At 46.5% G+C, this 21,602-nt stretch overlaps 1 protein-coding gene across 11 annotated transcripts in view; it reads right to left on the bottom strand.

Annotated features, from left to right (window-relative positions):
- Positions 1–21,602, bottom strand: part of AFAP1 (actin filament associated protein 1) — a 131,187-nt gene that overhangs the window by 82,952 nt on the left and 26,633 nt on the right. The window contains exon 1 of one of the 11 annotated variants that reach the window (XM_072946681.1): positions 2,963–2,983. The exons of the other annotated variants lie outside the window; for them this stretch is intronic. The gene's annotated coding sequence lies outside the window, so the exon portion shown is untranslated. Of the gene's footprint in view, positions 1–2,962; positions 2,984–21,602 lie in introns of those variants that run through there. 11 annotated transcript variants of the gene reach the window in all.

Raw genomic sequence — 21,602 nt, forward strand, 5'->3', positions numbered from 1 at the left:
AGTCCCTTGGCAGCTCCTGTCCACATCAGCCAGGCTGCCTTCCCTGCCAGGCACCCCAACCGGGATCACCTCCCTGACTCTCCTCGCCCCTCCACCTTGCACCCCAAATGCAGCCAGTCTTCCCAGTCGTGTGAGCTTGGAAAAGCGGGTAACTCTCCCAGATCCCGTCCTCCTTAAAATGGGATGATTATTGTGTATGTCAGTATTGTGGTGAGGGTGCAACGAGCTGATACACGCAGAGGCAAGCGTTCTGCAGACCAGCTATTACCATTACTGTAGCACATGCTCGTCTTCTTAGAACTTCGCTTCAAGGCTTGGGATCCGTGAACGCGGCAAGTGGACACACCCCGCAGACTTCTTGTCTTCTAAAACTATGATGTCCTTAAATGTCCACTCCCAACTCAAGAAAAGTCACGAAAGGCTATTCTGTACAAGTCTATGCAAATACACTTGAAACTAGGTAAAACAGATAATTTCACAGAAAAGAATACAGTTTACCAAACAGTTACAGAAAGCTTACACAGGCAACTTCATAGAGAAAGCAAAGAAAGTTAACAAAGAATTATCCTCACCAAAAAAGCACCAGACCCAGATGGTTTTACAGGGGAATTGTGCCCAATTTTAAACATCAAGGCTACTCCATAAATTACTCCAGAGAACAGAAACAGATATACAATTTTCCAATTCTTTCTTTTTTTCAAGTTGGCATTAAAATGATGCCTAAACCTGATAGAGACAGCACAAAAGAGAAAGCCAAAGGCCAATCTTACTTACAAGCATCAATGCAAAAATTCTAAATAAAATACTAGCAAACAGAAACCAATACAAGTCGTCAATACACACATGACCACGTGAAGTCCACCCCAGGAAGGCAAGGATGACTCAAACATTAGAAACCCTACAAACTCACCATACTAATAGACCTAATGTGAAGATCATTGATTCTCCCCACAAATGATGAAAAAGCCTTCCAGAAACTCAGCACCCATTCCCAACATTTTTAGGTCAATGAAATGGGAACTGACGCACACTTCTTTAGTTTGATAAAATACATACACTGTTCAGGCTGAATGCTTGTGTCCCCTCTGCCAGTTCTGTTGAAACCTAACCCCCAACATGATGGTGTTAGGAGGTGGGGCCTTTGGGAGGTGATCAGGACACAAAGCTGGAGCCCCATGAATAGGATCTGTGCCCTTACAGAAGAGGCCCAAGAAAGTGTGCTCGCTCCCTCTACCGTGTGAGGATATACTGAAAAGTCAACCATCTGCAACCCAGAAAGGACCTTCAGCAGAACCTGACCTTGGCCATCCACCCTCTAAAACTATGAGAAACACATTTCTGTCGTTTATAAGCCACCCTGTTTGTGGTACTTGGTTACAGCAGCCCAAACAAAGACATTAACGTAAAACAAAAACGGCATCTTAATGAGGAAACACTTTAGGCCTTCCCAGAAAGGTCACAAACAAGTCAAGGAAGCCCATTTCCTCCACCACTTTGAACGCTGCATTGGCAGCGTCAGCCACGGTGATTAGAAACTTAGGAGTAGAAAAGAAAATAATCTCTATTTGCAGCGATACGAAAAAATACCTAGAAAACCCAAGAGATCAATGACTAAACTACCATAAAAATTTAATTATGTAGGATATACAAAAACTACTGCTTTTGCATTTGATTTTTATACCAAACAATAAACAGTTGGAAGATACAATGGAAGAGAAAATTCCATTTAAAAGAGCAATTTAAAAAGTAAAATGTTTAAAATAATTTAGAAAGAAACGTGTAAAACTTACATAAGAAACATTTTAAGACACTCATGAAAGACAATGAGGTAAACTTGAACAAACAGAAAATGCTCCCTGCCTTTGGACAGAACAACTTAATGTCAGAAAAATGTCAATTCTCTCCAAGTTAACAGGTAAGTTTAATGCAAGCCCAATGCAAGCGCAATAAATATACAACAAATTTTATTTTGTGTCTCAAACTAGACAAACTGATTCTAAGGTTCATAGGGAAAAATAAGGGATATGTAAGGGCAACGAAGTAATGTAATGGTTCCATCACTTAAATGGTCTAATACTGACACACAGACTCCCAGTCAGATGAGAGGACGGAAGAGAAAGTCCAGAAGTAGACCCAAATAAATGTAGAAATATAGCCTATGATACAGACAGTGTCTCAAATCAGTGGGAAAAGATGGACCTCTTAACAGTTGCGGTCAGGACTACTGGGTAGCCATTTGGGGTGGGGAGGAGATAAAATTAAATACTTACATCACACACCAGAAAAAACTACAAAGATACTTGAGAATCTAAATGTGAAAAAGTGAAACCTTTCAAATCCCAGAAAAAACAGTAGGCGAATTCCTTTATACCCTTGGTATGGGAAAAGATTTTCTAACCATGACGCAAAATCAGATGTAAAAGAAAAAACTAACTGATGAGACGATGTGAAAATAAAAGAAGGAGCTCGTAGGATAAGGATGAACTACAGACTTCATCTCCTCAGCTGCCTTGCACAGAACTCATATGGACAGTGCGCCCCATAAACTCCTGGTGGGGGGGGGAGCAACTGAGAAGTCCTAGCCCACCATGCAGCTGCTCTTCACACTGACTGTCTCCAGAGGTGGGGGCCACCTCCTCAAACACAGGCAGGACCCTGGAGAAGTGGCTTCCCAAAACGCCATCTCATCCCCTCACTGAGGACCACTGGGCTACATCTGAGGCTCCTGAGAACATTGCCCTTGTCCCCTGCAGTCTTCTTTTCAATGACTTTCCTGACCTTGTATCAGACTCTTAACTAGCCCTGCTTCTTCCAGACCCACCTCTTTCCACTCCCCGCCTGCAGCTCTTCTGAGTGACTCAGTTTCCTGCAGACATCAGCCCTGTGCAGCCCTGTCTCACCCCTAACACGCACCCCTCCCTGCACACCTCTTACCTATTTACCCTTCGAGACCCCAGCCCACCTGCATCGCAGTTCTCGCATCACGCTATAATCATGGGTGAGTGTTTCTCCCTCCACAAGTCGGCAGGTAGTCGCAAGTCAGGGACCACCTTTGACTTCTCTCTGTCCCTAGAAGGCTGAGCACATGCCTGACATGGAAACACAAGATAGATCAATTCACTTGTTTGTTTCTAGATGTCTGTAGCAGACAAAATTCCTGAGCTTTGTTTTGAAGAGAAAGTTGCAGAGACAAATACTACGGACTGTCCTCTCGCAGTTAGTAACCGTGTCTCCTGTGATATTCTTAGGACATGCGCGTCAAAAGAGCCAAGAGAGTGGTTCTGACCAGTCCATTTTCTCAAACTGCTGGATCATCACCTGATCAGCACCCTTCTCTGCTGAGACTGTGGGGACCCCATTCACAAGTGGCTTAGGGGAGACAGAACCCGTGTGGCACCGAAGCAAAGGGGCCAGTACTCAGGCACAGCACTTGCATATTTTCCCTTATAGGGTTACAGTTAAGACGCTCCCAGATACTTCCCCAGGCCTCCGCAGACAGCCTGTGCGGGCTGCCTAAAGGCTGGTCTGAGAAATCTCAGAAAAAGCAGCAGAGCTTTAGATGCTGTCTGCTTGGAAAGTTTCCCTCAGCTAGACTACGTCTAAAACTCCTTAAAACTCCGGATGATTGTTATTTGAATGACCCGATGACTCTGAGTCCCGACCCCCGGACTTCTTTGATTCCCCCTGCCCTCACCTCTAACGTGAGGATCCTAACAGTTTTGTGCCCAGAAGACAGAGATTCCAGAAACCACTGTGACTAAAAGCCTCTGATTCAGGGAATTCAATCAGTGCTAGTTTAATTTGAATTTGAAAAGAGAGAGTCAACAAGGTCTCTACTTATCCTGGGGTCTGAAGGGAACTTACAACAATCACGCCTTGGTTTCGGCACGGACTCTGAGTCTTTAAAAGACGTATCAATATCCCAAAGGAAAGTCTGTATTTGTGCGTATATAAATATTCTGAGTCCTTACACAGAGCCAGCAAGAAGTCCCCAAAGGATCCAGTATAAAAATCCACAGAACACGTTCTTTCCGGAAATTATCATGGTTCTTAAAGGTCAGATTAACACACGGATGGATAAGGCGAGCCCTAATAGAAATACCCTGCTATTGTTCTCTAGGAAGCGAGAGACGAAGTCTAGATCTGGACGTGTTTTTTATTAGTCACAATAATATGTGCAACCTGACAAAACAGCACAGGACCCAGACTTCCCGCTTCTGAGGCTGGTATAAGAAGACCTGACACAAACCAAGCTAGTCGCTAGCAATAATTTTTTTTTAACTGAAGTATAGTCAGTCACAATGTGTCCATTTCTGGTGTACAGCATAATGTTTCAGGCATACATATATTTGTTTTCATATTCTTTTTCATTATACGTTACTATAAGATATTAAATATAGTTCCCTATACTATATAGTAGAAACTTGTTGTTTATCAATTTTTATATATAGTAGTTAATATTCGAAAATCTCGAACCCCCAGTTTATTCCTCCCCACCCACTTTACCCCCAGTAATCATAAGGCTGTTTACTATGTTTGTGAGTCTGTTTTTGTTTTGTAGATGAGTAATAATTTTAAATATGATATTAAGAGCATATACTTTATTCCACTTACACCAACCAGTTCAATTTAATTCAGTAATAAGTTGTTAAATGTGACCACATTTAAGACACTATACTCAGTATCTTCAAAGGCCCGTCTCTTGACACCCAACGCTTCACGATCTAGAGCTGGATAGACACTGGGACTCACAGAACTATTATCCTACGACAAGACAGAGTCACAGGCTTTCAGAAGCAGTGCCATTGATGGGGCTCCGTTTCTGAAAAGACGATCTGTTCTGGCAACAGCACTAAGGATGAACTGGTGTCCTGAGAGGCTGGAGCAGGAGGAGGCATTGACTCAGTCACGACAGTAGGAGGCATGCAGCAATAGGAGGATGGGAAAGAAAAATGCAAATTTCTGCTCTGTTTATTGTAAGATATCTTAAATACGTACTAAAAAAACCTTGCAAAAATACCTGAGGACCTAACTGTGGGGTATACAACCAAAACAGATATGATCTTACATTCACATTAGACAAATAGTATGCAAATAAATAAAAACAGCCAGAAATTGCAATGGATACTATGAGAAAAGTATCCACCAACAATTTTATGTCAAAGCTTCTAGCTCCAAATCCCTACTTCATTTCTGAGGTCTTCTGCTTTTGAGAACGGTTCTGTATTCACAAGAGCCAAAAGGTGGAAATAACACAAGTGTCCATGGATGGATGAAGGAATGAATGAAATGAGACCCATCCACACAATGAAATAAGATTCAGCCTTAAAAAGGAAGAAAGTTCTGACACCTGCTACGACACGGGTGGACCTTGTGGACATCATGCTAGGTTAAATACGCCAGACGCAAAGGGACAAATGCTGTAGGATTCCACTTCTGTGAGGTCCCCAGAGCGGTCAGACTCCTAGAGACAGAAAGTAGAATGGTGGGTGCCTGGGGCTGGGGGAGGGGGGAGGGGCTTGTTGTTTAATGGTGACAGTTTCAGTTGAGGAAGATGCAAAAGTCCCGGAGACTGATGGGGGTGATGGTTGCATAACAATATGAATGTATTTAATGCCACTGAACTGTATACTTCAAAATGGTTGAAATGGTAAATTTTATATTACATATATTTTACCAAAATTAAAAAACAAAAAAAGAACGGCTTATAAACACACAAGGGTTCCCAAGCACCCACTGAATAGTTTCAACCTTGTTCAGCAGCAGACCTGTTGTCAGCCTGGCCCCAACGTCCTTACAAGCTCATCACCAGCGTCACTCCCCTCTCATGTTTCAGCGTGGCCTCGTCTGGCTACTACTTGTTTTCAGAACATTCCTCGTGTTCCAGCCCGACCTTGGTGTGCAGTTTCTGAAACACGCTTGCCCCAGCATGCATCTTCTCTGCCAGCCAAGATCTCCCCAGGTGCGACCGATGCCACCTCCTCTGCAGGGTGTTCCCAAAGCAACTCATTGGAGAGCGATGTCCTTCGTCTGTCTACTTATTTGTCAATTTCTCTACAAAACAGTAAACTCCTTAACTAGCAGGGGACAACCGAAAAGTGAAAGAAAGAAAAAAAGCCAGTACTATTTATAATAGCATCAAAATATATGAAATACTTAAGGATAAATTTAACAAAATATGTGAAAGGCCTATAAACTGACAACTATGATTGCAGACAAAATTTAGTGAAGATCTAAATACCATAGTCATCGATTGGGAGGTTCTCCCCCAAAAGTCATCTTATAGATTCAACACAGTCCCAGTCAAGATGCCAGCAGCACTTTTTTTTTTTTTTGGCAAAACTGCATTGACAGGCTGATCATAAAATATATGAAGATGAAACAAATAAGAATGTCCAGATGCTGGGGAGAAAAAAGAACAATGTTGGAGGGCCCAAATCACCTAGTTTCTGAGGCTCAGAACCACCCACGTGGCGCTGGCGCCAGGACAATGGGTGAGACAAAGTCCTGGAATAACCCCACACAGACGGCCAACTGTGGACGGAGCCGCCAGTTCCACAGGACCTTTACAGCCGGAGCAGCCGGCGCTGAACGAGAGGACTTCGACGTGGGTAAGACCGGACTCACCCCTTGAATCAAAACCACATCCAAAAATTTACTCCAGTGCACCAGAGACCTAGATATAAAAAATAAAACTATAAAATGTCTAGCAGAAAACATAGGAGAAATTATTAATGACTGTGGAATAGGCCAAGATTTCTTAGGACACCAAAAGCACTAACATAAAAGAAAAATTAATCAACTGGACTGTTTGAAAGAAATTGTTAAGCAAATGGGAAGAAAATATTTGTAAGGCACGTGTCCGACAGCCCTTAAACCCGTAGGCACACGGAACACTGAGAATACAGACAACCAAACAGAACCAGGCGAAGGAGCTACACACATTTCACCCACAAAGGAGACACAAGTGGCCAATAAGCACATCAGAAGGTGGTAATATCACTAATCATCAAGCTGACGCAACGTTAAATGATGAGCTACGCCTATACACCCCCCAGAATGACCAGAACTTACAAGGCTGTTAATACCAGGCCCTGGCGAGCTGTCCAGCAACAGAATGCTCACACTCTCCTGGTGGGAGTCCACGCGGTACAACCACTTCAGAGAAGAGCGTGGCAGCTTCTCATAAATTAGACAACATTTACCATGTGACCCAGCAACCCCCCTCTTAGGCATTGACCCAAGAGAAAGTATCACATGTGTCCTCACAAAACCACTAGCAGCTTTACTCATAATAACCAAAAACTGCAGACAACCTGAGCAACCAGTAACAAACACACGGGTAACAAACTATGAATATACAATGGCATATTTCTTGGCAATAAAAAGAAACAAACTACCCAATGCATAACATAGATGAACCTCAAAAACAAAAATCTAAGTGAAAGAAGCTAAACACACAAAAAGGCATACTTAGAAGATCCCATTTTTATGAAATTCTAGAACCAGCCGAACTAATCTGCAGTAACAGAAAGCAGACGAGTGGTTGCCTTGTCTGGGCGGTGACAGACCTGCTCCTCTGTCTTCATGGACTGGGACTCTGGGCTGAAGACAGGCATGTTAGAGGCAGAGAATTAAGAGTCAGAGAAAAGACCCTAACTAGTCAAGCAAAGTAAAATTAAACAGAAAACACTCAGCACATTTTATTTGTTAATGCTGGACAGGTAGAATCTCAAGAAAATCTAGGTAAATGGGATTTTAAGAAAAGATTCTGCCACCCAAGGGCAGTAAACCGGGAACAAGAGCGCTGGCGCTGGCCTGGCTCAGCACAGGGAGGGCCACTTCTGCTTTCACGAGGAGGAAAGCAGGGCTCCTAACCTCAGGCAGACCCAGAAAGCTCTAATGAACTGACTTCTCTTCATTACCATAAAGCTGCATTGTATTTTTATTCATGAATGAGTTTTTCTTCACAGCAGAGGAAGAAGCAAAAACAAACAAAAGGGAGAGAAAAGGAAGGCTGAATTTATAAACATAGTCTCATTAGAACAACGGGCTTTGTGCTCATGGTATTGGTGAGGTAGACAAAGTCCAGGGAGGCTCACAGCCCACGTGGCTGGGAGGGAAGACCAAATGTCAACCCAGCCAGGTCTGTCTCCTTCCAGAGGCGACAAGACCCTGCTGAAGCCCCTCCGGTGAGCTGGGCCAAGGGGAGATGTCTGGCTACCTGAGTTCACAGTCCCTCTCCACCAAGCACGGAGACAGGCCACGTGCCGCCCCCAGGGCCCCCAAGGCCTGGCCAAGGCAGGGACGACCAGGCAAGGTGCAAACAAAGGGAAGGAACCGCTTCCCAGGCCCCGCCCCCAGAGTCTCCCATCCTGCATCCCTCCCACAGCGAAATTTACACAGACACAGGGAGGGGCTGAAACGCACCCTCTTTGCTCAGGCCCCTGCCCTCCCGCTGACTCTGTTCTCTCCATGCGACAAAGGCTTCCACAGGAGGGGGATGCCTCAGGACGTATCCTGCCTGCTGCTCGGGGTTTGCAGGCATAGACCCTGACGCTCAGGGAGGAGGAGGGACTTTCACACCCAAGTCCAGCTGACGGCACGTGCGTGTCCGGCTGCTCAGACTGTGCACCTTCTGTGAGTTCACAGTGCCTGCCACCCTGCCTCTAAAGCCCTTTGGGATGGTATTAGCTCAAGCAGTTGGGCCCCAAAGGGGCCCTGGCACCACCTCTAAATGGAGAAGCATCACTTAAAAAGACAATGAAGCTTTTCAACGTGGAATGAAAGATCACCCTGCCAGCCTGCACTGTGGCCACCAGCTGCCCAGTCTGCAGATGCCCAGAGTGACGACGGGGGCGGCAGGATTTGCAGAGGAGGAAGCAGTGAGAGACTCCAGAGTGAAAAGGCTGCTCACAGACCTCTGCGCTCCAGGGGACGGGGGCGGGGGCGGGCCGGATCCCGGGAGGCGCTGCCAGCTGTAAGGTATCACGTTTCCAGTAACTGAGACAACAGATATTTCCTATTAAACGCCATCAGTTCACACCGCCGACTAGATTATATGCATCTCTCCAGCCACTATTTTACTTGGATTAAAAAGCCCAATCTAATGAAGTCATCTGAAACGATACCCTTGGAGCTGGCGGGTAAAATGGAGGCAGAGGCTTCCTGGATGCTGACACCTGTACCTCGAAGACTTGAGACCTTCCCAGCGAGCAAACCCCAGCCACCTACAGCTCCCCAAAACCATGTCATAACACCAAACGGAAATGGCGTCTCAACAGTCCTGAAGCTCGACCGTTACAATTCATCTTGGCTGCTCCCGTGACCCCAGCCAGCTGGGCTGAAATTGCAGACCGTCCATCAAACGTGGAATGGGAGGAGGGGGTCACATGGGAGATGGGAATGGAAATACCCTCCTTGAGATGTCGGGGGCAGGAGGCGGCAGCCTGTGAAATAAAACAGAATACTTGCAACCAATGAGACTTTACAAACCACCTGTCTAACTATCTTGCATCACACAGGGGGCACTGAGGCACAGAGATGGAGGGATGTGCCAGGTCACTGCCTCATTCTCCCAACCCGTCTACAACATTTATGCCGCTCCATTAGTGGGCCATCACATCCCTCTTCAATCGGGAAAATAACGTTCAATGATGACTCATAAGATGGCTGAGAAGACATAAAACTGCCGGCACGTCTGCAGCTGATTACACTCTCAATATTAACAAGCTGAAGATAAAAGGGTCTTTTTACCACTACCTCTGACCTCCAGACTGGAGCACTGTACACCAGTGCTTCTCAAAATTTCACAGGCTATGACTCAGCAGGTGGTCTTGTTAAAATGCAGATTCTGAGTCAGCAGGTCTAGGAGTCTGCCTTTCTACGATGCTCCCAGTCCACAGGTCCCCCTTCGAGAAGCCAGGCCCTAACCCACACTGAGTCTGATGGACCAAGGAAAGGGCGTGTCCCACGTAGAAGTGGGGGAGAGACAGGCTCCTTAAGGAGACAATGGAGATGCTGCTACTGCCACCACTCACCTTCCCGCCGACAACTCAGTGAGCACCAGGGGCCTCCAACAGGACCCGACTTCAAACCACCAGCACAGGAGGCAGGAGGAGACAGCTGGATAAGGCATAAGCGTCCCCAAAGACATGCCTGCACTGCATCTGGCTGATGTTCTCCAAAACGTCAGGTTCAACCAGAGCCAAAATGACCTGATACCAGGGTTCAGTCTGTGCATAAGTTTATCCAAACCCTCACCCAAGTAGGGGGGGGTTGGGGGGGACTGCCAGACCTGGCCTGAAGCCTGTTTTTCTAAGTACAGTTTTATTGGGACACAGCCACGCCCATTCATTTACATACCGCCTAAGGCTTCTTTCAGGCCAGGAGAGCCCTGTACAGTGACCACCCAGCCACCTGAAGCCTAAAATACTTACAATGTGACCTTTTATCGAAAAGCTTTTTTCACCTCTGATCAGAGTATTCAGGGAAATAAACTCCAAAACGGAAACCCAGAAATCCCAGATACTGGAGACAATTTCAACATTGCAGAAGCAATTTAGAGCAGCGTAAACTCGGGGACAGATAAGAATTGTATTTTCAGGCAAGCCTGGTAGGAGTCGGGCAACAGGTCGCCAGTCAGAAACCAGAGGCCCGAGCCACTGCCCCAGCGCCGTCGTTCTCCCATGGTAACGCCGACTCTGCGTCACAGGGAGACGAATGAGTACGACTTGTGGTTTTCTTTTTTTAATTTTTAATTTAAAAAAAATTGGGGGGAGGGAGGAAATTGGGTTTTTTATTTACTTAATGGAAGTGCTGGGGATTGAATCCAGGACCTCATGTGTGCTAAGCATGCGCTCTCCCACAGAGCTATATCTGCCCACCCGATCAGTGTTCGAATCCACTAGCCTCCACAAACGCTTCCACTCCTCATGTGAATCCAGTCCATCATCCTTTCCTTCAGTGACACCTTATGAGATAGGCCACAAACAGAGAAACCTGCAGCTGGGCTTCTGAGTTACTCTGGTCCCTGCCATTCGTCATCATGAGATACTGAGCCCCAGGCTCCAATCCCCTCAGGTCCCTTCTGACAGCAGAAGAGGATGAGCCTCCAGGGCTCCTGACAGCAGGCACAGCGTGAGGCTCGGCTGCAAGGGGAAGGAGGGCTGGCGGGCCCCCCAGGGACAGCGGGCTGGAGGGCCGTCTGTCCTCTGCCTACTCCTCTGGCAGATGGGGCCCAGCACCGACCTGTGTGGATGGGGAGGGCGTGGACATCAGGGTCTGGGCGACATATGTCAGTGTGTTGATGGAAGCCAATTAAAGAGGTGGCTGGCCTGACAGCAGCTTTCAGGGTTTGGAGCTGCAGGGCTCAGACCCGCACGATCTGGGACCCACTGAAATGTGACGACAGGATGGTCTCTACACTGGGAGTGAGCACAGTGTTGAAGAGACTGAGCTGAAATTCCACTCCACCACTTCCTAGTTGCCTCCTTGAGGACACAGGGACATTGTTACCCCTCTCTCCATAAAATGAGGATGAGCAGAGCCTTGTCATCAGTTTTTGATTTTTCTTAAAATGTCTTTACTTGAAGAACTCAGCACAGAAAAGGTCCTAGACAAGTTTTGACTATTACCACTACCACCACCACCATGAGTATAATTATTATCTGTAAAAAAAAATTTTTTCAGGATAGTCTCCACCTTAAAGAGTAGTTATAAGACTTAAATAAAGATAATACGTAACTTGCCTGATCCAGAGCGTTCACAGCACATAGTAAGTTCTCCAAAAACTGCGGCTATTCCTCCCCGGAGAAACCCCGTGTGTTTCATGAACCACCAATAAACCAAACAACAACGGCTCTTCCAAATAAGTCATTTAAAAAATGTTAATAACAATATACTCTGTGGGACAGATACTGTCATTCCATAGATGAGAAAACTCTCAGGAAGGTTAATAACTCGCCGAAGGACATCCAACTAACCTGCAACAGACTACATGTCATTAACAACAGCTGGCTCTCAAACATGTTAGCAGTTTTGGCAACTACCAGCCCAGTAATCTTTGCTTCAATAAAGTAAAAACCACCACCACCACCACCACCACCGAACATACTCTCACCTTACCATTTAGATATGAAAGTGCGTATCCTCCTGAAAAATATTTCTTTTTAGAATTAAGCCAAAAAGCCCCATTTCTACAGAGTAATTTTCTTTGTGAAGCCCAAAATGCATATAACCCACAATCAAAAGAGATTTTTTTATACACATTTAGTTTTCTGGTTAAAGGATGTTTACCTGCTCCCCAGGGTGAGGGTCCAGAGGTTACAAGACAAACAATCATACATCATAACATCATGACTAACCATCTCAAAGAAACATTTGATCAAACCAACTACCTCCAAAGAGAAGCCTAGATCACTTTCCAAGCTTTGTCTGGTCGACTATCCCTCTGTCCCCACCCTCCCCGGACACAGCTCCTACGGAGTGGCATCTGCTACAAGCCCCACCCTCACTCCCCGGCCCTCACCCCGTCCACCCAGCAGCCTCCAACAGTGTCCCCATCACCGGCTCTTCTGCAAACAGTTTTTCCAGCTTGGTTTCAGGACACCTCTTCTTGGTTTCTTCTCGTCTTCCCAATCTCTGAATGTTGAAGTGACCCAGGTTCCAATGCTGGGCTTTTCTCTTCCCCTAATGGCACACTCGTTTCCTAGGTGATTGCCTCCAAGCCTGTGATCATCCCGAAAGGTCTTGCTTCAGTCTATACCTCGCCCTCAACTCCAAACTCATATTTCCAGCTGCCTTCTGTGGGGAAACTGGACTTCATCGAGCCTTCCCGAGGAACGCTGAGGGAGATGAGCTGCCACACGTGGGGCCATTGATAGGAGGTACGATTCAGAATTATGGGAACAAAACATCAGCGAAAACTGATGGCGACTTATGAAAACCAGGACGGCAGAGTAAGCGCGCTGCATCCGCCGTTGCAAGCTGCACATCAGCCATTCAGCTCTGGAGGGAAAACGCAGAAGCTGCAGGCTTCACTCCATGTGAAGCGAGCTGAGACACCAGGTGGCTCTGCAGCCACTCTGGACGCAGAGGGTCCGTCTGGCTTAACGAGACCAGCTACTTCTATCTTCGAATTGTTCCTGTTCTTTGACATCTTGCTTTCCATTTTTTTCTCCCCAGACACTTCACGGCCTGGGCACTTGGACCTCAGATTCAGCATCCCCCACCCCCGGCAACCAGCCAAAACCTGGCTGAACACTGAATTAATCCTGACTTCTTAGAACCTGCAAGAATGTCATTCTTGAAGATGACAATTATCAGTGGATTCTCCAAAAATCTGGAACGTTGCCAGGAGGAAGTGTGAAAGAACACGGCCACAAATCCAAACACTTCCACCTGCCCGAGGAAGAGGAAGAGCAGTAACACTCCTGAGTTAACACCTCTGTTCAAGTTCATTCAGCAAACTGTCCTTTGTGGTATCTGTGTGCTAAGCCGCCATCCTTTGCCGCCGCCTGAAACTGTCTGCTTTAAAATAAACAAGTAAGGGGCCCCGGATGCGGACAGAGACAGGCAGATAATAAGAAACCAATACAAACTGAATCAGCTGGAGTATGATCCTGAGGTCGGCGCAGCAGGTCACCTCGCAGGAAACGATGACTCCCATCTCTGCTCGTGAGCTGCGCCGTGCCCCACCCCCGCCCACTTACTCTAAGTACGATCTAACCAAAGTAGCCTTTAGAAAGAAATAATGTAAACATACTGCACAGAATCTGCTTCTGAACAGGTGTCTTGTGACCAACAAGAAACTGTAAGCCCAGCTTTTAAAACTGTACAAGCCTCTAGCAGCACTATTTACAATAACCAAGACATGGAAGCAACCTAAATGTCCATTGACAGAGGCCTGGATAAAGAACCTGTGGTATATTTATACAACGAAATACTACTCAGGCATAAAAAATAATAAAATAATGCCACTTGCAGCAACATGGGTGAAACTAGAGACTGTCATTCTAAGTGAAGTAAGCCAGAAACAGAAAGAAAAATACCATATGATACCACTCATATGTGGAATCTAAAAAAGGAAAAAAAGACACTAATGAACTCATCTACAAAACAGACAGACTTGAAGACACAGTAAACAATCTTACGGTTACCAGGGGAAGTGGGCAGGAAGGGATAAATTTGGGAGTTTGAGATTTGCAAATGTTTGCCACTATATATAAAAATAGATTTAAAAAATTTATTCTGTATAGCACAGGGAACTATATTCAATATCTTGTAATACCCTTTAATGAAAAATATGAAAACGAACATACGTATATATATGCGTGACTGGGACACTGTGCTGTACACCGGAAAGTGACACACTGTTACTGACAATACTTCCATTAAAATAAAAAATAAATTAAATAAAGTTCAAGAAACAGTCCTGGAGAAAAAAAGAAATAAAACTGTACAAGCCTCATAAGTGTATCGGCATTGCCACACTTCAACTCCGGCACACTATCACACGGTGAGGATGGAGTCATTCACCAAAACACAGGAATGAACGACGGAATCGGTGTGGAGTGGAATCAGAGGAAGCACAACTCACAGTTTAGAGAAACGGGTCAAGGTGCTGCTTGGTTCCACCCCTGAAGTGAACGAGCGTCAGGGACACGGGCACGTTCACTTCTCTGGTCCTGTCTCTGCACTCGCTGGAAAAAGAGCTTCAGGCTCGGTAACCTCCGTTACTTCCCAATTTCACCTGCTGGCCCCGACTGTAGTCCTAATCTCCCATTTGGTACGTAAAAATATTTTCTCTATAACAGGAGTAAATTTCTGTTAAATGCAGTTTGAGGCCTACAATACAAAGAACATACCCATGTAACTTTAAGCATGATTACAAGGCAAATTCATAAATAAGATGTAAGGTGTGGCCATCTGTCTGCCTGCCTAGGACGGAGATGGAAGAGGACTCACTTAACAAAGCTAGCTTTCCTGTGATGCGACAACTTTCTCACTCCAGGACCAGCTCGCATCAAGCCCCTGACTTCCTTCTGACATCAGACTTGGGTACCAGACTTTTCCATGGCTTTCCACCCATGATTGACACACCTGGTGCATCCTGGTGAACAGAGCTCGATTACTACCATCTTCATCTCTCGCTCTGCAGAACGACATACTTTCCAGGCTATACGATGCCCAGGGTGCAGCAGCCACAAGACTCACCTCTGCATGGACAGCAGGCACTGGGACAACACCCCTCCCCACCCTATGCTCCTGCCAAGCCTCTGAACACCTGTGGCCGGTGCTGTCCACCTCGGGAGAGGTCAGAGGAGGAACGGAAAGGCAGGGAAGCACCTCCCTGCAAGCTCCTCTGGATTTCATGAAGGTTTGAGAAGGGGGCTGGACTAGTTCTGCTGCTGTTTTTTTAGAACTTGAATTCAGACGAGATAGGAGATGTCTTTAATAAGCGTACTTGTCTGGCGCACAGTGAGGTGCCCGGATAATCGTTTAGAGAATCCAATTTATGTTCTAAGTTTCATATCTTTGCGTAAACAAAGCCCCAGGGACTTTGCAGTGGAGAACACCTCTTATTTACATCAATAATCTACACAATTAACTACTACAGAAGACTTTGGTTTGCTTATGCCATTTTAGAAAACACCATATAGATTTGTACTGTAAGAGAGAAGGCAAACTTTTGACAGCTCTGCTTCAGAATTCTGAGTGGTGCAAATAAACTTTCAGAAGTTCAACACCACCAGTCGTCTATCTTCACTGACTGCAACAGGAGCAATCCTTCTGGTCCCAGCTGGTGAGGGGACAGATAATCACCCGTTCCCCATGGGTTCAGCCAGTCTCAAATCCCAATGCAATGCACGGGAGTAAAAAGCTATCAATGGCCAAACATCTAAATACGCACCCCACCTCGCCATCTGCTTCTTCTGTCACTCAGATTTAAAATGCATAAGACGGCTATCAGAGGGCAGGGCTGGCCTGCATCTGTTGTTCTAAAATTGTGGCTGATGACCAGCCATATGATAGCTGCTAACCAGATCCGGCTGTGCCTTAGACAGGAGCCTACAGTTCGAGACTGAGAATAAAAGGGAAACTGCAATTCTCTGGTTCGATTTTTTTTTTCCTTTTTTCTACATTTGCTGTTCTCCAAATTCCTTCTTTCGTCTTATTTGTTTTATAAAATTTATGAGAAAAGGAAAGGCCCTGTGAAGTTTCAGGTATTGTGGAAAACCACCACAGGATACTAGACTTGTGAACATTGTTTTAAGCTGCCGGGTTTTTTCTCTGCGCCCATGACAGCAGAGTACATTTTCTCCTTTGTTATTACACACTCAGAGTCAAGGAAGATGGCTTTAGCAGTAAGAGGCAGCCGTTAAGAGGCTCTGGGAAGACAGGCATAGGTCCTGGTCCCAACTCTACCTAGGCGGCCCCGGGCAAACCGCTTTCCCGTGCCCCGTGCTTCCTTTTCCACCTGAACAAGGGATTTATGAGCCTGGGACTCTAGGCTCCAGCTGCTCTTCACATCACAGATGGGACAACATTACACCCCTACATGAAAAGCTATGAAGCTTAGCTGATCTCCTAGCCTGTCCACGTGTCTCCACTCGGGCCCGCTGCCCTCCCCCAGGTACTTGGGGTGTACCAGGCATGAGAGCCACCCAGCAGCACCTGCCCAACCCCAGCTGCTCCATGACAGTGCTCCATTCCTCATTCAGGCAGCTGTGCCCAAAAGCATTTTTCGTCATGTGGCAAAGAGAAGAGGAGTTTATTTCCACCCCATTCACTCAGTGAGCACCAGTGACGATCATCTCGGCCTTCAGAGAGCCCTCGCGGAGAGGTGAGACAGACGAACCGGAAATACCTTAGAGAGTGACAAATACACCAAGAAAGGAGAGAAAGAATGTCCTTAGCAACAACGTGCGGAGAGGCTAATGTCATGAAACGTAAACAGCAACAGGATCCCAGAGGAAGAGCAGGACAGACTGACTGTAACAAGACCCTCTTCTCTTCCCTCCTCATAATGGGGAAAAAAATGTGTGTTTAGGGGCGTAGGGGGGTTTCATCAAAATTAGGGCAATGTTTTAAGACGGCTGCAGATTTCAGACGTCTGATAGACAAACTCACGCATTACAAGGAAGTCTCTCAACCATATGACCAATGGTTGAATGTCTTTTTAGAGAAACTTTTAAATATGGACACATGTGTTTGTTTATTTGCACGCTTTGTGCTGGCGCACGCGCTAGCGGGGCTAACAGACTGTCCGTGTTTTGCCAAATTTGCCAGCTTGCCATAAACAGGCTTCTGCGCCTCTTCTAATTGTTTTATAAATAGCACAAACACCCAAATATGCAGATTAAGCCAAGCTGTCCCTTCAGCAACTGCAGCTGTTGACGACAGCAGGCGACGCCTGGCCAAATCCACCCGAGCAGACGGCTGCCGGGCGGATTCCACAACGTGACCCGTTTTCCCTTAGCACGTGGAGGACGGCGGAGGCACCCGCTTGCCACCCAGACAGGCTGCACTTTATTGTCTGGATAAACACTACTTCCTGCCTTCTTGCTCTACCATCCCGGACGATTTTCATGTTTGCTGCCCACCCTGTAATCCTCCCAACGGTCCTGTGACACAGACGGGCTACTGCTCCCATCTTACAGATAACAGAGCAGAGGGGCCAGGGAGCTGCCAGGACTACACGGCTGATGGGCACCTGATCCACAGCTGAAGTCTCCACGCCCAGAGCCATGCTTCTTCCATCACTATTTATATGGGATTGAATTCAGGTTCTTTCCAGTATGGCCACAGCCCAGGGATGCTTACACGATAATACTTTTTCCTCTAAAGTCTGGAATAATAATACTGTGCATTTACCAGAGGCCAAGTTCTGAGTTTTATCTTCACTTAACTCTCACTGCAGCCTTATTAAATCAGTACCACATCATCTCCCATGTTAGAGATGGCGAAGCCAAGGCAGAGAAAGGGGAAGTAATTTGTACTCTGTCCATGGTCACAGGTTATTTAGTATTTTCTTTCGAATTTTCAAAAGTGAATCTTATTTTAATTACAAATGTTATTAAAAATTAGAAGTCGGGGGGTGGGAAGGGACAGACTGGGATTTCAAAATGTAGAATAGATAAACAAGATTGTACTGTGTAGCACGGGGAAATATATATACAGGATCTTGTGGTGGCTCACAGCGAAAGAGAATGTGACAATGAATGTATGTATGTTCAGGTATAACTGAAAAATTGTGCCCTACACTGGAATTTGACACAACATTGTAAAATGACTATAACTCAATAAAAAATATTAAACTTAAAAAAAAGTAATTGAGACTCACAAAATAACAAAAGAGCAATAATAAGAACTCAGAATTACACAAAACAGTGAAATTTCCCCCTTCACTAAACCTCCAATCCCAGTCCCACCTCAGGGGTAGCCATGGTAACAGTGCATTCCACATCCCCCCGGGGCCTCCCCCCGCACCCAGAAATAACCGCACGCACAGAGAACACTACCTGTTGCTGCGGTGTCAGGGGAGGGACCCGAGCGGCTTCAGCCACCACAGCCCTCAGTCCATGAGGCACATCCAGCCCCACCTCAAGTGAGCAGAGTCCAAGGAGTCAGGCTGTCACACAAAGGGCGCTCCCCTCCTCCGCCACCCCTGCAGGGCTGCACATGGTCATCTCGGCTTCCCCTACAGCTGCGGGACACACGACGGTGCACCCAGATTCCTCCCCAAACAGGCTCCCTTGGGGTCAGCCTCAGCGGCAGAGGGGAACGCCTTGCCCTTGGCAGCCTTGTCCCCTGAAAGCAGGTGAAGGCTGGGCCACTCCAGACGCAAGGGGACGCTCTGGCAGGTGGTCCCCATCCGAGCATCTCTTGGACTGGTTGCAGCTCTGCAGTTCGCTCCTCCCTCTGCCTTCCCTCCAAGTGACTCACAGACCTCTCCCCGCAACACCCATGCCCACAGGACCTGTCCCTGGAGGACCCAGACTCGGCGGGATCTGTTCACCCTCCGAAGACATCCTCAGCACCCGCTACTCTCCCCACCCCGTCACCACATCCTGTCTTGTCTTAGTTCACTGCTTAAGGTTTTCACTTTGTTTTGTGAGTCCTTTTATATTTTATGAGAAACGCTCGGACCTGTCCTGGCGGAGATGTTTATACCAGGGCACGGTGGCCTCCTCCCCACGCCGCTGCCACCACCATCTCCCACTGGCTCTCACTGGCTCTTTTCCACAGCTAACGCTAACTCCAGTGCAAGCACAATATATACTTAATTAATGGGTGAACAATGTTTTGCTTTCCATTATAACCAAAGCCCACTTCTCAGCACCCACCATGGACGCAAGGCCCGTGCAGGCCCAGGCAGCACGGCAGAGTGAGGGTGTGGCGACGTGTCCCTCGGAGATCATGACCACAGCCCAGGGTAAGGGTCACAAAATATCCCACAGTCCACAAGATGTGAAGGACAAGTTAGAAAAGAAAAAAGAGCCAATGAACACGACAAGTCATTCAACGTTGCTAACACTCAAAAATGCAAATTAAAAAGATACCATCTGTTATTTATCAAATTGACAAATAATTGTCGTACGTGATCCTACTTAGTGAGGATCACTCACGTGCACTGCTCACGACAGTGTGGATGGAGACCACCTTCCCGAAAAACAATTAACATGTCTCTCATGTGATCATACCCTGTAATCATCTCATTCCAGGAACAATCTGTCCCAGGAAAATAATCAGAGACGCACAGTAAGTTCTACAAACAAGGATTTTTTCATTACTTAGAATAGCAATATAAACTGTAAAATTCAAAATCTAACATTGCATAAACATTTAAGATATAATTTGAGATAATTATGAATCATGTTTTGAAAGAACATGTAATGATATGATAATATGTCCACTGTTGAAGAAGAGATCTCAAAAAGATGTAATACCCATTTTATTAAAAATACACACATATTTATGTTTAGAAAAGCACTTGGCCCTTGTCAGGGGTCCCCACAACCACCCCCCAAGGCTTGACAGTCAGCTAGAAGGACCTGGCACACAGGCATACTCAGAGATATGAGTTATTAGAGCAAGAAGGCCCAAAGCAGAATCAGCAAATGCAAGAGGCACACAGGGCGAAATCCAGAGGAAACCAGGCACAAGCTTCCAGAATCCTCTCCCAGTGCAGCCGGGGAGACTCCCCAGGGTAGCACAGTGCTGGGGTTTTTACCGGGGGCTGGTCACACAGGCCCTCTCTGCCTGGCACGTCCCAAACTCCTGGCCCCCGGAAGAAAAGCAGGTGTTCAGGCACAAACCACACTGTCTGCACAACAGCTCAGGCAAAGTGAGGCACTCTTATCAGTCAGGGGGACGGGACGACCCTGACGCCCAAGTTCCGGAGCGCCACCAGGGCCAGCCCTGCACGCGGGCCTCCCAGAAGCCTTCTGTGGGAACACTTTCCCACCAAGGCCAAAGTGGAGATGGTGGTTACATCTGCCGGTGCGACTGACTTTCTTCTGCATCCTCTCCTATTTCCGGGTGCTCCACAACGAACATGTATCTCCTTTCTAACTGGGAGACATGCTACCCTCTTTTAGAAGTTCTACGTGTTCTGCTTGTTGTGTCTGTACCGTAGCAATTTCAGATTATATACAGGAATGTACAAACTTCTCTGATACTCAGATAACGTAAGAAGAAAGACACCAGAGAGCCGGCACCTGCTGAGAAGGTTGGCAGGGTCCCAGGGCAGGTGAAGAAACAAGAGCCACAAGGGGCAGAGAGGTGAGGAGGAGAACAGAGGCAAAATCTCGATCGAAGTCCTTAAGATTTCCAATTTGACCCCCAGTGAAAGGAGCGCCACAAAATCACTTATAGCATGGTCTGACTCCATCTCCGGGATGGTTTCTATTCTGAGGACCTATAGTGGCTGCTCAACAATTCTTCCTGTCAACACAATTTTTTGTTGAAGATCATGCAGCCTTCTTACCTGTGCTTCCTTCTGATGATCAGAGTATACGATTTTAGAAGAATCTTAAAGCTACAAAAAAAAAGACCAAAAAATATATGGACTTGGGATATGGTACCCAAAGTTCAAGCCATGAATCTCCCAGATTCTTCATATGGTTAAGGTTCCTTATCAAGAAAAGGGGAGGAAAGCGCCACCTACCTAGCAGCTGGGAGGGTCAAATGACAAAGAGCTGTGATAAGATGTGGATATCAGAAAATCCTCACACAATCCATCGACAAACGCCCCCTATGGAGGTTGTGTCGGGCACCAAGACATGGAGAGGAATAAAGCCAGCATGGTCCCAGAGAGCTCAGGGGCTCGCTGTTTACCAGGAGGAGGAAGGCATCAATGAGACACCCTCTCTTTCTGAGCAAATTGGGCGCATTTGCCCTCAGTGGTCTTCGCCAGGTGAGGCAGTGAGGCTTTAAGTTCCACGTCCTGACGGCGGGAAAGCAGTGCCAAACGCCCAGTAAATGGCTCTGTGAAACATATTTCCAGAACAATTACATGTGATTCAAAACTACATATAGGCTTGATATTTTCCAAAACTGAAAAGTAAGCGTAGCACAGGGGATGAAGCCATTATCTT

This window comes from Vicugna pacos, chromosome 2, assembly GCF_048564905.1.
Source record: "Vicugna pacos chromosome 2, VicPac4, whole genome shotgun sequence".
NCBI classification, from domain to species: domain Eukaryota; kingdom Metazoa; phylum Chordata; class Mammalia; order Artiodactyla; family Camelidae; genus Vicugna; species Vicugna pacos.